We start from the raw sequence: 15,351 nt of genomic DNA on the forward strand, positions 1-15,351 counted from the left end.
GCCTGCAACATGGAGCTCTTCTGCTGGGCCAATGGTTGAGGCCAGCTAGATAACAGCTACATCAAAGTCCTGGGCGTCCCTCCCGCTCCCTCTGCCCTCCTTTTCTCCTCCAACTCCTCCTAACACCCAACATCTTTCTGGTTACAAATTCTTTATTCATCCCAGTAATCATGGCTGATGCAAATCGTGATTAATCTGTGGTTTAAAAATAAAATCTTAATTTTATTTTATATACGTATATGTGAATTGTATTGTATTGGTTTTATTGAGTTTTTAGGCTGTGTAAACTGCCACGAGACAGTATGTCCGAGAGAGGTGATATATTAATTACTAGATGAATGAATGAATGAATGAATGAACTAACGAAACAACGAAACAATGAACGAACTAATGAATGAAACAACGAACAAACGAATGAGCAAAACAATGAATGAATGAATGAATAAATGAATGAATGAATGAATGAATGAAATCGCCCAACATGTTGGTACAAGTATTATATGATCTAAGAGGCAAAAAGTTAAAGCCTATCAAATATTACCCATTACTCCAATGAAAATCTGTCACATCTACATTACTGCAAACTGAGTAATGATTCTCTTTTGCCAGAGGATCACAACCTGCAGTCTCTGTGGTGTGAAGAAAGTACTTCATCAGAGAATGCTTTGAACCCACTAGCTCAGAGATGGCCATTCTTTCAGTAAGTGTGCCATGTGTTAAAACCACAATGCAAGAGAATGCCACTTCTTGTGGCTTTCTTCCTGTCGTGTGTTTTTGCCTTTGGTTTTCTGACCCACAGAGTAAGCAACAACACTACAGTGTAGGTGCCAGCAGAAACAAATTTATTTATTTATTTATTTATTTATTTTTTGTTTGTTTATTTATTTATTGACATCTGCTCCAGGTCCCCTCTTGAAGCTGCCTATGCTTGTAACCGCTACCACTTCCTACTGTTGTGAATTCCATGTGTTAATTGCTGTTGGTTGCTTCTTAGATCTCTAAATACTTCCTATACGAACACGTTACTATTCATTTATTCCGGTCACATTTGAATGGGAGAAGCAACAAAAACCCTGTTGTGCCAGGATGCGAGATATGGATATATCATGATGCTGTTTAGCAACAACTGTGTCATTTGTTGCTGTTGACAGCGAAATAAATTAGTGTGATCAACACAATTTCTCCAAAACAGCTAAGTTAAAACAGATGGCTTAAAATAGTTTTGTAGGGCCCATTAGCCCAAGTTTACATGTATGTATAGATATCAGTTCAGTTGACAACATATGGTGCCTATTTACTGTTTTTGCAACGGAACGCTCACTTCTACAGCTTCATCACGATGAAAGAGGTTGAAGGGTTGTTTAGCTTTCGTTTGCAGAGATCTATGACTTGCTAATTTACAGAAGGAAACTGGGGTTCTGAGCCTGGGGATAGAGAAGGAAGCCGCTGCAATAATTCAACTAATAAACAGAAGACGGTAGAACGTAATGTCACATTTGTATATTCACGCAGTGGACTCTTAAAGCATATTGATAGCCATTTCCCCACAAAACGATGCTTAGTTTATTTCCACACCCACAAAGAAGGAATCTTCCCCAACAGCCAAAATGATGCTGATACTGTTTTTGATGCTGTTTGTGACACTGTTTTGATGTTTTAACATGTGTCTTTAATATTCTGATTCAATCATAATCTAATTGATTGGTTTAAATTGTACTGTTTTTATATTTACATGATGTACACCACCCTGATACAGCCTTGTTGGGAGGGCTGTTGGGAAATAACAATAATAACAACAACAACAACAACAATAATAAATAACAACAATAATAATGCTGCACATGAGCACACACATATGCACACGATTCTGAGAACATCTTACCATGAGTTATTTGGATGGTTGATTTAGGCAGGAAAAGGTCTTTCCCAACATTTCCTTACCCAAGAAGATGGCCCTTCAGAGTTTTTGAATTCTTGATCTAGGTTGCTGACAGCTCCAGAGGAAAATGCTGTGTCCTTAATTCCTCCAGTCTGCAGGCTGAAAAAAATCTCGACCCGATGAGCCTCAAAATGAGACACCTACAAAACCAAACCTAACTCATGTATATAAAGCATACAGAAAGCATGCAGACTAAGGTGCATCTCCACCAGAAGGTGCATCTCCACCAGAAAGGTGGTTTTCAATGAGGAGGAATGCTTCTTTTCCATAACAGAATGGAGCAGTCAAGCATGTGACGTCAGCTTTCTGGAATGGCACAATCCAGAAAGGCTGTACCCCCTTGCCTATTTGAGCTCGCTGTCTTTTACCACCAGACAGGCACCTTTCAGAATGGTTTGAACCAGGCGTAGTCAAACTGCGGCCCTCCAGATATCCATGGGCTACAATTCCCATGAGCTTCGCTGGCAGGGGCTCATGAGAGTTGCAGTCCATGGACATCTGGAGGGCTGCAGTTTGACTACCCCTGGTTTGAACGGTCCCCTTTCTGATCAGAGGGAAGGAAAGCTGAATTTCCAATGCTTCACTTGTTTGCCACTTCTTTTTAGGGGAAGGATGTTTCAGCTCTTTAGCTGCTCTTGTTAATCCAGGCACAGCAGAAGAGTTTCAGGGGCTTCCGCAGCTGCAGGTAATCAGGATTACTCATACAGTGCAGCCGACAATGGGCCGAGGTTGAGCTGAAACAATTCATTTGATATTGAAAGCAATGAGGACGCTTGAGATGTCTTAAATAAAGGCAGCCAGTAGATCTCTCTCTCACTCTCTATTTTCCTTTGCAGTCTGGAAAAAATGATAATGAAATATTGGTCAAATACAGTTTAATTGAGGCTTAATGACTCTCCATATAATTCGAACGACATCAGCAAGGTAGTTTCGGGTGGTCGTTCAAAGCCATGTGTTAACAGTATAACGGTGTTTCTACATATCTCATGTAAAAATATGATGCGCAGATACAACTTACGGCAGCGCGGCTTCAGGATAAGTGAATTAAATTGTTTTCTAGGAATTTTATTTCTGAAGGCATGATACGGTTCTCAAATTCTGTGAGTGAGTGAGTGAGTGAGTGAGTGAGTGAGTGAGTGAGTGAGTGAGTACACACGTACATACCAGCCGGTTTCATATTGTGTTACAAAAAGAAGTACATTTGATAAAAAGATTGTCTGGAAAACAAGCATAGCCACTCCTGAATCAGAACAGAATGTAGATGAGCAAGAAACTCTTTGATAAGAGTTGGGATCCTTGCTATCGGATGTGTGGCAATGTCCACTCCGGATCCCACCATTTCCCTAAAGGGCACCCATTCCAAGTTCCTTTTTGTAAAAAAGGGATCAACAACATGAGCATTTGGATCTAGAGCTGGAAGTAGAACACCCACTTTGAAGAAGGTCCCAAATTCATGTCCTGGAATTCTCCTGTTGAAAAGATCTCACCTATCAGGGTGGTGGAATACCATGGCTGGTGGCCTTGAAGTCCTTTTACCAGTCAGCACAGACCGGGTGGATGGTCCAAGGCTCCCATCCTGCATCAAGTAACTCTTTATGTTCTCTAACAGTGAGATTACAACTCAGCCCTTGTGGATTTGAAGTCGTTCAGAGGAGCGATGAACATTGGCTGACGGTGAAAACATTAGCTGTGAAACAAGCAGACGTGGAATGATATTAGGGTTGCCACCATCAGATTGGAAAATACCTGGGGGAGTGGGATTGGGCCGTGGGGAGTCCCTCCATTGGAGAAAGTGGGTGGCTGTGAAATGCGGCAAAGAGGGAGAGCTCTCCAAGTGTATGTAAGAATTGGCTGCATATTTTCTCTGGCTCAGTTTTTCCTCGACGAGCAAAGGCCTCCTACAGAAACGTCAAACATTTTCCAAGCAGCAGTCCACATAAAAGCGATTGGCTTGCGTCTCTGAAAAAGCACTTAAGGGGCAAATTTTACAAGCAGATGTCAGTGTTTGGGGATCCGTTTGACGTAGTCGAATGGGCTGGTAACCCCACTGGCATCGTGCGCTGGGCCATGCCCGGCAGTGACTGCAGAATCTCAGCATGTTTCTAGGAGACCCAACAACAGCACCTTACAAAGGAAGTCCAAGGGGATGTAGATCACAAGGGTGGAACTTTAATTGAAGAAAATCCAAGTTCACAACAGTATTGGTTTGTATCTTCAGTTTCAGATGAGTCTCCCAGGCAAGGGTACTGGACAAACTTGTAAAGTATGTCTGCACCACATGAAATTGCTCTGCTCAGGTTTTCTGCCAGTTGAACGATCAGGTTTCTGCCGAAGCATCCTGGGAATTGTAGTTTGGTGAGGAGCTGATGATTCTCCTTTAGGAAATCCTGAGAATGCCAGGAAAGTCACATGAGAAGAACCTTGATGTAAGGACCTGACAAAAAGCCTTACCCTTGTCTTGAGGATCTCCATGCAAATTAATGGCATAATACAAAACCATTATTTATTTTATTTTCATTTGTATTTGAATTTATATCCCACCACTCCCACAAACTGGCTCGTGGCTGGTAACAAAACTCCCCCAATAATAAAATCTCCATAGCAATCTAAACCAGTCTAAAAAAAACCCACCAATATAAAACCAACCCTTGATAGCAAAAGACTCCCTCATCTCCCAGCTCACAGACCTTTTTACAAGGTGCCTCAGGGGGACCACCCCAGGGGGAGCACGATGATCTAGCAGCTCAATGAGAGGCCCAAATCTTTCTTCCCCTGGCCTCAACCAAAAACCTGATGGAAGAGCTCCATTGTACAGTCTCCGTGGAACTGTGAAAGCTCCATCAGGACCTTCAGCTCTCCCGGAAGCTCATTCCACCAGGTAAGGGCAAGGACCAAAAAGGCCCTGGACCTGGTTGAGGCCAGGTGAACCTTCCTCAGGCAGGGGACCCCAAACAGATTCATACCTGCAGAGCATAAAGTCCTGTGGGGGGGGCATAAGGAGATATTATAAAGGTAAAGGTATCCCCTGTGCAAGCACCGAGTCATGTCTGACCCTTGGGGTGACGCCCTCTAGCATTTTCATGGCAGACTCAATACAGGGTGGTTTGCCAGTGCCTTCCCCAGTCATTACCGTTTACCCCCCAGCAAGCTGGGTACTCATTTTACCAACCTCGGAAAGATGGAAGGCTGAGTCAACCTTGAGCCGGCTGCTGGGATCGAACTCCCAGCCTCATGGGCAAAGCTTTCAGACTGCATGTCTGCTGCCTTACCACTCTGCACCACAAGAGGCTCTATAAGGAGATATTATAATATATTATAAAGATATTATATATTATAAATCTGATGCTTTACTTCTAGAATGTCCACACTGTGCAGTCGGATAAAATGCATTTCAGGGTAAGTTTTAAATCACAGAGAATGCTGTGTGTGACTCTTATGGGACACATGCACCCTCTGGCACATGACAAAGCACATTGGGGTAAAGGATTTAGAGACAAACATCATAACTGCTCAAAGGTGTTGCTACCTTTCGGTCTGAACGTATTCCTGTTAAACCTCCCTTGCTAGAGATCTCTGTCCTTCTACCTCTCATCTATGATAATTGTTTCCAATAGTTTGTGCCAAAGATGGTCTGGGAATGGGAATCTAGGAACACAGCCAGCTGTCTTGCGCTGGCCAACAAAGTGGCTGCTGGCAAGTTCTTGTGGTCACGGAGGAGTTGGAGAGTTAGACCTGTGGAAAAGAAAAAAGAAAACCTGCAAGTGGTATCCATAAATCTCAGGAGCAAACGAGAGAGATGCCAAGGAGTGCTCCCACGCTGCTACCCCCCCCCCTTTAAAAAGAAGCCTTACCGCGTTGAGTCCCTAAGAGGTGTTCCCAAATAAAAAGTGGAGATTTGAGAGAACGTCTCCAACTGCTTGCTCAGAGCTCACTGTTTACCCAGGCGGATGTCAAGACAGGATTCACGGGCGTGAATGACCTCAAACCCCACTGGTGCGAATGACATCAGACCTCTAATAAAGGCTTCTATGGGGCTCCAGATCTGATACTGGGGATCCGACATAGGACTTTTCCTACAGACCTAGCAAAGACATGCTTGGTACCATGTGTGTAAGACTGCCAACGTCCAGGAGGTATAACAAAGTATAAACACTCCTGTCTGGCCAGGAGTGGCAGGATACAAGTTCAATAATAAAAGTAATCAACGGAGCCACAATAGATCGATAACGCAAACGCAAACAGCACAACAGTGATTGTGTGAACACGCACTAATAAGCCATGACAATAATCGAGAGTCCTTTTTCAAACCACATTGTTCCAAACAATACAAAGTGCAGTTGTTTCAGACCAATAACCAACAATGGCTATTGTGTTTTGAACTCTTTGAAATGATGATTTTATGAACTTATGCAGATCGTGAGTGGGTGAGCAAGAAGGGATGTGCTGGTGTTTGTCTCTTGTGGCCCTTCCTTGCATACCCAGGGAATTGTTGATCACCACTATGGGCTGGTAGGTAAATTTCCTCCAGGCCAGGCTGGATTCTGGAGATTTTGGGTGGGGGGATCACTTGGGCATGACACTGGAGTCACTGTGGGTGGGCAGGGAGTTGTGAGTTCTTACATTGGACTAGATGACCCTGGAGGTCCCTTCCAATGCTATGATTCTGTTCTATGATTCTAATTTCCCTTGGGGAAATTTTGGAGGCACCATGAAGAAGGCCCTTTCCTGAGTTGCTGTGCATCTAGTTTTAGAAGATGCCACAGACTGGAAGCTTGAGGAGAAGACAACTTTATTACTGAGCCATGGCTGCTCTCTGGTGGCCAGCCATGTCCCCTCTAAAGATGGGAATGGAGCCAGAGAGCGGGGCTGATGACGCAGACCTTCTTAACTGGTTGACTGGTCCATATGGGGAGGAGGCGGTCCTCCCAGGACCCTGGCATCCTGACCTCCACAAATGAGAAGAGCTGCTAGATTTGTCGCTGTGAGAGGAGCTTGGAGCTTTCTTGGGCATGGAGACCTGCCTTCTAACGCTCAGTCTTAATCCCCTTCCCTGCTCCTTCTGCCTCCTTTGAATGCCTCTGCCGTTCTGCCTGCTGGTTCTGGAAACTCAAACCTCTGTTAGTGACTCAGAAAGGGAGCTTGGCAAGGAGATGGCAATGACTGTTATATTTAGTGTCAGATGCGGCTGGATGGAAACCAGTCCCGGGGCATCTTGAGACTCCCACCATGGAGCCACGAATGTAGCAACAGCTGTGCACCAGAGCACTTGGGCTGATGCATTCCAGATGAGCACCAGTGTTGATTCACTGACGGGATATGCCAGCTGCCGGCCTTTCAGGGGAGGCTCCCCTGAAGCAATTTCTGTGTCAGTGTGCATGCACACCCTCACAAGCCACCCATCTTCATTAAGTCCTCCAGCCTCGGTTTCTTCCTTCCTCCTCCTCCTCCGGAGAAGCGCTCTATGCATCTCTCAAAGAAAGGTCTTGCTTCCCTTCCAAGTCTGAACCCACAACGCTTGACTGTATCTCCTTGGAAGGACATCGTATGGATTTCAGCGGGACGCTGCCAAATCAGCGTGTGGAGGAGGACTGACTGCAGCCTCAAGGCATCACTGCCGTAGCAGGAATTTCCATTTTTTGCAAAACGTTTTAAGCCAAGTTTCCCTTTGGAGTTTCAGATATCCCTTTTGGTGTAGAGTGAGGATTTTAACGGCTGTTCTTTGATCCCCTTCCCTCTTTTTAGGCAGGAGGGCTTTGGCAACCTTCCGTCTAGTCCAGGGGGAGTCAAACTGCGGCCCTCCAGATGTCCATGGACTACAATTCCCAGGAGCCCCTGCCAGCGAATGCTGGCAGGGGCTCCTGGGAATTGTAGTCCATGGACATCTGGAGGGCCGCAGTTTGACTACCCCTGGTCTAGTCCAAAGAATCGGCCTCCTAGAAACGGCAGGGCTGCCAGCTTCAGGGGTTGGAATGACAACTGATTTCCAACTACATAGATCAGTTTTCCGGGAGAAGCTGGCTGCTTGGGGGGGGGGGGATTCTGTGGCCTTATGTCCCTGCCAAGCTCCTTCCCCACCTCCAACTTTGTGCTTCCCAGATTTCACCCCCAGCCCCCCAGGAACTGACCAACTCAGTGGTGGCAATCCTGGCTGGGAAGCTCACTCACCCTTTCAGAACAGCAATCTGAAAGGTTCCCCCCCCCCCACAGGCTGGTTTTTATACTTCTGAGCACATTGTGACAGGCAGAGATTCAACAGGAACAGCTGTGTGTGGCATTTCTGTGCCGATGTGAAAGGGAGATGATCTTAGCTAGGGAAAAGGTTCCTGACGCAACGACGTTTCTAAAATATGCAGCCAAAAATTAGACGTGGAATCCTTAAATGGTCTTGCTCAGAGTAAAGTACAAAGGAAATTTTCGAGTGCAGAACACCTTTGCTGGTGGGCATTTTTGCCCAGCGCATGTAGCTGCTTCACATGGGCAGCAGTCCAGTTTCCAAACAAGATGCCACCTGAATGCAAAATCCCCGTGGGCGAGTTCTTCAGCGTCACGCTTAAAGCAGGCCTCAGTAAGCCTTCCATCTCGGACACGGAGAAAGGAAACGCCTCTCCCCTCCACCCTGTTCCTGTCCGGTGGGGTAATGCTGTGTCATGGACAGAAAGGGAAATTCCGACCAAGAGTTCCTGGCTTTGGTTCTGCTTGCTCGAGTTACCCTTGACCGCGTCCGCGAACTCGGTTTACTCGCTTGCAGGATAAGAATCCTTTCCTGTCCCAACAGAGAGTGGAGCAAACACATCCTGGTCCCTGTCCCGTGACCCAGGGGGAAGCCGTCCATCCGCTGCCCGGCTGTGAAGCAAAGAAGGGGCAAAGGCTGTCCTTTGTGAGACGGTCATTGTTGCTTCCTTCCTACCAAATCAAATGCAGAACCGTGGATTCCTCGATATAAACTCAGATGAAATAAAGAAATCACAATGCAATGTTGTGCGGTAGTACTCTCTGTATCCTTAATGAAAGTCAAAATAAACATTTAACATTTATTCTGTGAACCACCGTGGGTTCTTAAGAAAAGCGGTGGTATATAAATCAATCAATCAATCAATCAATCAATCAATCAGTCAGTCAACCAAAACAGGATCTTAGGTTAAATAACTCACTTTCTGTCTGTCTTCATCAGTAGTTGCTCTTCCTACTACTGTTATAATAGTAGTAATACATATCACATTGGCTAATGGGATGACCATGAAGCAACTAAAAGAAGCAGTCATTGACAGAAACGTGTGGCGAAAACTTTCCTATAGAATCGCCGAGGGTCGGACATGACTGAACGGATATCATCATCATCATCATCATCATCATCATCGTCATCGTCATCATCGTCATCAATGCTCGTCACCGTCTGGGGACTTCACAAAGTGAAGCCATTGAGCTTCCTTCCTACCAGCATGGCAGACCTGGCTACAAAAATCCCAGGCCCTTCCCCAAGGCCAACCATGGCTTCCTGTCATTTATTGTGGATTAATGAGAGACACCGGAGTGTAGCAAACGGCTCAGGCGAGGGATTTCCACTCGGACCTCAGGCCCCCTAGCTTCATGCTCCCCCAGAGAAGCAACCAGGGTCCAATGGGGCAGGGAGGGAAGATCGATGGGGCCTCCCTTGGTGTCAACCTGCAACTCTGGTTACCTCATCTCTCCTTCCTCTTCCCTCTAGAGGTAGGAGGTGTGGAGATAGGGGGGTTCTGCCATGTTGTTGGGTTTGTTTGGTTTATTGTATCTTATATTTTTGTGTCTATTTTAATGGGGCTTTTTAATGGGGTTTTTAACTGGACGTCTGTAACCCGCCATGACCCTGCTCAAGGGTGGCGGGTAACAAATTAAATCCTTATCCATTATTCCTCCTCTTAATATTTGTGAAACAGCCTGGGGGTGGAACGGTCTGTGGTGTCCAAGTTGGAATAGGGCCCTGCACCTACAGCTCCCCCCCTTCCCCCCTGGACGCTAGCCACTTTGTTCTCAGAGGCTGCAGGGGCCAGTGCGTGAGAGAGAGACACAGAGAGCCCTGCCAAACTGCTAACAAGCCCTCATTACCTCCTACGGCTCCTGCTGCAAGGGAGAGAGAGACAGAGACAGAGAGAGCCACCCCAAACTGCAAACAAGCCCTCATTCCCTGCTGCATACCAGCCCTGATAATCTGCTATGGCTCCTGCTGCCATGGAGAGGGAGAGAGAGACACAAAGAGAGAGAGAGAGAGAGAGAGAGAGAGAGAGAGAGAGAGAGAGAGAGAGAGAGAGATCTGCACCTGCTGGTTTCCCCTGGGTCCTAGCGCCCATTGCATTCCTGGTTGCAATGGGCTTTCTTGCTATCATAGTAATAACAATGTTAGGCTTCTTTGACGTGTCCCAGGGTTTCTGGGAGCCATTGAACCAGTATAACCTTTTCTGAGGTTATGCTCTTGAAGGGAAGCTGAGCAGATGCTCTTCCCATCCACTGTTATGAATGCAGAAGCGAAACTGAAAGCAAGCCCTAGTGAGGTATAAATAAACCAGCTGTTTCTTGAGGAGGGGGATGTGAGTTCCCTGTGGCCCTTTGAAAGGGATGCCCCTCAAGCAGAGACTGGGGCAGTGAATCTCTGACACCAGGGAGGCATAACTCAAACGCCATAAATGCAATCCTCACCAAACCTGGGAGGCAGGTAGAGGAGAATGCCGGAGATCCCCCCAAAGTTTGGTATCTCTAGCATGCTAGGAGTCTATTCCACACTCAGCAGTTGTATGGCGACTCGAAATTTGTGGTGGGCCATGCTTTGTGAATGGGGCACTTCACAAACTGAACTGCTTTGTACCGGTTCGTGTCCATCCCGAATTGGCAAGCACGGTGCGTTGACAGCTGTCTGGAATTGCTTCTTTGCCCTTTGCCTCTTATGGCCCTTGGCGCTCTGAGCGGCAGCTTCCACGGGGGCAGCCCACATTAGATAAAGTGTGAAACAGTCCTCAAGAAACCATTTTAAAAGTCACCGTGTCTTTGGCCAGCATGGCTGTGTGACAAGGGGCATTCTCCCTGCCCAAGGCCCTTCTATTAGCCCACACAGTTCTTGTTGGATGTTGAAGTTCAAACAGGGGTCTCCCACTGTGTTGAACCCGGATGCTCCTTTGGTGTTTTGAGATGGGGCAACTGTTCTGAAGTGGGTGCTTCCTGCAGACTCAAAGGTGAGGGCTCCCGAACTGCTCCAGTGTGGCAGAGTGTGGCTCTTATCTTGGCTTAGAGAGCCAGTGTGGTTCTGTGCCGCCCCTGTATCCTTATCCTGGTCTCACTCTACTTTCTCCTTATACTGGTGGTTAAGAGCGGCGACTTCAGGGTTTGATTCCCTGCTCCTCCACCTGCAGCCACCTGAGTGACCTTGGGCTCGCTACATCCCTGATAGCGCTGTTCTCACAGAGCAGTCCTGTCATAAGCTCCCTCAGCCTCAGCAACCTCAGAGGGTGTCTGTTGTGGGGAGAGGAAGGGAAGGTGATTGTAAGCTGCTTTGGGCAGTAAAAAGTGGGGTATAAAAAAAATTATCTTCTTCTTTGCAGAAGACACATGTGGGTACCCAGAGCCACATCAAGGGCCCCAATGAGTTAATGGAATAGACAGAAACTTTGGCAGCATGGCAGGGGCTCATGGGTATTGTAGTCTAGGGACATCTGGAGAGCCACAGTTTGGCCACTCCTGCTCTAAGTGCTCAGCACAAATTATCGGGGCCTGACGGCATCACAAAGCAGCAGAAATCATAGGGAGAAGACGATTGCATAGGGCGTGCCCCCATGTAGGATGTGTAAGTAGAGAAACCCAACGGCTGAGAGAAAAAGATCCTGCTCCTTTAATAGAAGCTTAATGCGTGGAAATGAGCAGGTGAAGATTTCATGGCGTCCAGGAAATTAACACCACTGGACAAAATAACATCCCATTCAACCTTTATTAAAGGACAATGCTTTGCCTTGCCCAGGCTTTTGGCAGCCCTCCATTATGGCATCATAGCTTTGAAAAGCCTGGGAAATGACCAAGCGAAACGCAGAAAGCCCTCTGCCGAGAAGTCCGTCCACGTTGACCCCCCCCCCCCCAGTTCTGCAGATTGCATGCCTATCCCTCAATAGTTTATCAACTGGATTCTCAGTCCACCAGCCATTCTCAATTTTTTCCTAATGAGGAATCCCAGAGGATTGCCCGCCCCGTCACCCCTCCTATGTCACAATGGTGAACATGGGCTTGCTCCAAAAGAGACCACCGGATTAATCCCCCTGGTTATCCTGCCAAAAGGATGCAACCCGGGCCCCTTAATTAGCCTGAGATGCCATCTGCTGGACACACGGGAGAATTTCACCTTCGGAGCAAATCACCTCAAGGATGGAAGCAGGAACATGAAGCTGCCCCAATCTCTCCTTAGGATACATCCCAATTTAAGATCCCCACCACTATTTTCCTTCTGGCTCCCCCCTCCCCCAAATAAAGTCAGACTTTAAAGAGCCACCCACCAGACAATGAGAACTGGAGCCTTTTGACCATATCGAAAGCACACCTAGATACATACACCTTGAAGAATAACACCATTGATTTTTTTTCAAAATTACTTATTAGATTGACAGAAGATCTGGGGAGCTAAGGAGGGTTGGCCCTGAACCCAATTTGTAAGGAAGGAGACCACTAAGGTAAACTGCCTCTGTGTGTCTCTTGCCTTGACAACCTCAGAGGAAGAAGGAGAAGAAGAAAAAGAAGAAGAGATGGTTCCTTTATGGCAGGGGCAGTCAAACTGCGGCCCTCCAGATGTCCATGAACTACAATTCCCAGGAGCCCCCTGCCAGCATTCGCTGGCAGGGGGCTCCTGGGAATTGTAGTCCATGGACATCTGGAGGGCTGCAGTTTGACTACCCCTGCTTTATGGGCAGGAGTGGTTTAAGAATTTGTGGAGTCTGTGGCTCCAGACCCAGTTTAAGGATTGGCGGGGCCCTAGCAGAGTACAATTGTGGGGGGGAGCAGCCAGACTGGTGCTGGAGGCCCCCACACACAATGGAAAGGGGTGTCACTCCTTGTGTCCTTAAAAGGGGGGAGGGGGAAGGAGAGAGGCTAGGGCCTTGATCCATGTGGGGAAGGCACCTTGTAGCGACGCTGGAAGCATGGGGCTCGTAGCATGTGCTACATGGATGAACCAGCCCTGCTCTCAGGGCCACCATAAGAGAGGAATTACAAATTTACAAGTAACAGACTAAGATGTTAGAACCTTGTGGTTCTACATTATTCTAAGAAGAAAAAAAAACTCCCTTCTGTGTTTTCATTGGGCATACTCCAACACAGAGAGTCAGCAGGGGGTATGGGTTAAAATGCTGGGCTTGTGATCAATTCTCCCCACACAGTCATACCCGTTACTGAGCAGGCCAGAAAACTCTTAGAGGCCTCAGTTACCTCACTGGAGTGCCATGAAGGTCCAGTGCAGAAGGGAAGCCCCTTTGCCCTGCCCTGAGCTCCTTGGCGGGAGAGTAGGGTGGAGTCTGCACGGAGCTTTTATTTCAATCCCAGGTCAATTCAGTCCCTGCCATCTCCACTGAACGCGATTTCCATTTTGATTTTGTCCGATTTAAATTTTCCCTCTGCAACAATCATGGTTGATCCGGAGTGACCCTACCTATATCCTGCAATATCCTTGAGTGGTTTTAACTCTCAATATTTGAAGAATCGGATTGAGAAAGCATGTGGAACCCCGGCAGCTTCAAATTTGTCCCTGACCTCTGTGGTAGGGAAGCCCTGATTGGCCAGGCTGCCCAGGTGACAAGCTTGCCTTAAAGGGGAAACCCCTAATTTCTCTCAGCAGAAGCTCCCGGAAGCCCTAACTTCTGTCAGTAGAGATTTGCCTCCTGGATTTATTCCCTCCTCCTCTGCTGTCTCCAATCCTATCTCCCCCCCTTCAAGAATAGAAAGAAAGAGGCTCCTGCTGTGCTTGGCTCCCCCTCCCCTTCTGAACTTTGCTAACTATGTGCAGAACACTTTTCTGTTTTAATGGGGACGGGGGACGAGGGGAAAATGAAGACCCGACTTCAAATCAATCTGGATTCAGTAGGATCCACAATGGAAAAAACAAAGTAAGTGCAGATTCATCCTAGGACAGAAACGTGGCAGATAGATCTCCGGTCCATTCCCCCCCCCCAAAAAAAATCCCCCTCTGCCCCATCCACCAAGATGAAGGTTAGATTGTCAGGATTCCTGGAACATTCATAAGGCAAGTCCCAGACCACAGCAAAAATAAGGTGCAGGTTACGGTTCCGTGATTCATTGCCGCAGAGATAGTTCCACACGGCTGAATGGCTGAGCTGTAAATTTTAAAAGACTGTTCTTTTCTTCCAAAACACTTGGATTTTCAGCTCTGGATTTATGGATATTAATTTTCAAAAACGGCCCTCGGATCTACTGAATTATTTTCCACTTCCTGGCTTTTTTGGCCACCGGTATGCAGCACCAGGACACAGATCCCCTCCTCTCCAGCCACTGTTCGCTTCCTTTTATCTTTGCCTCCGGAGGCAAGAGATTTCTCAAGGGTAACAACAACAGCTCCAATTGGCAGGGGAACAGAGAGGGGAGGAAGATCTCTGCCTCTCCTTATCCATCGTAGCTCTTGCTAGTAGGAAAAAATGGGTTAGCCTTTAAGGAGCCACAAACAAAAGGTAAGGCCAAGTGAAAACACACACCCCAGGATGAAAGCTTTCAAGTTCTCCAGAAGTCATCAGATTGCTGGATCTTATAAAGGTGCAGGTGGCGTGGAGGGGGTAGGGGGGGGGAAACCTCCCAGGCAGTGACCTGAAGTCCTCTTCATATCACCCTCCTCTGCTGACTTTCAATGGGCAGAGAATATGACTAGTTGCTTCTTGTTCCCAGCATGCCAAGGGTACAAGCAGATAATAGTTGGGGAAAGCGATCAGGAAGACTTGGAAGCAAATGGCGAAGGAATGCAGCCCATAACCACTGAAATCTTTCCTTGGATATGGCCCCAGTGTTTCCAAATACAGGCTGGCCCCCAAATCTTTAGTTAGCTGTATATTTAAAGACACTGTGGGTGTTCTAAGTCAAGGAGAAAAGACGCACCAGTGAGATAGAATCATAGAGTTGGAAGGGGCCAGACAGGCCATCTAGTCCAACCCTCTGCTCAATTCAGGATCAGCCGAAAGCGTCCATGATAAGTATCTGTCCAGCTGCTGCTTGAAGACTGCCAGTGAGGGGGGGCTCACCACCTCCTAAGGCAGCTCATTCCAATGCTGAACTATTCTGGCTGTGAAAACCTTTCTCCTGATTATCTAGCTGGTACCATTCTATGTGTAGTTTAAAGCCACTACTGTGGGTCCTAAGCTCTGCTGGCAACAGGAATCACTCCCTGCCCTCCTCCAACAACCTTTCAA

General features: G+C 47.1%; 1 long non-coding RNA gene across 1 annotated transcript; it reads right to left on the bottom strand.

The window, feature by feature from the left end:
* Window positions 1-4,094: 4,094 nt before the first annotated feature.
* On the bottom strand, window positions 4,095-10,120 carry LOC143821021 (uncharacterized). The gene is made up of 3 exons (XR_013225637.1): window positions 10,022-10,120; window positions 5,466-5,671; window positions 4,095-4,326 (listed from the first exon to the last, which is right to left on the bottom strand). It is a non-coding gene; the product is annotated as an uncharacterized LOC143821021 (long non-coding RNA).
* Between the last annotated feature and the right edge of the window lie 5,231 nt (window positions 10,121-15,351).

This window comes from Paroedura picta, chromosome 11 (assembly GCF_049243985.1).
Source record: "Paroedura picta isolate Pp20150507F chromosome 11, Ppicta_v3.0, whole genome shotgun sequence".
In the NCBI taxonomy this organism is placed as follows: Eukaryota; Metazoa; Chordata; class Lepidosauria; order Squamata; family Gekkonidae; genus Paroedura; species Paroedura picta.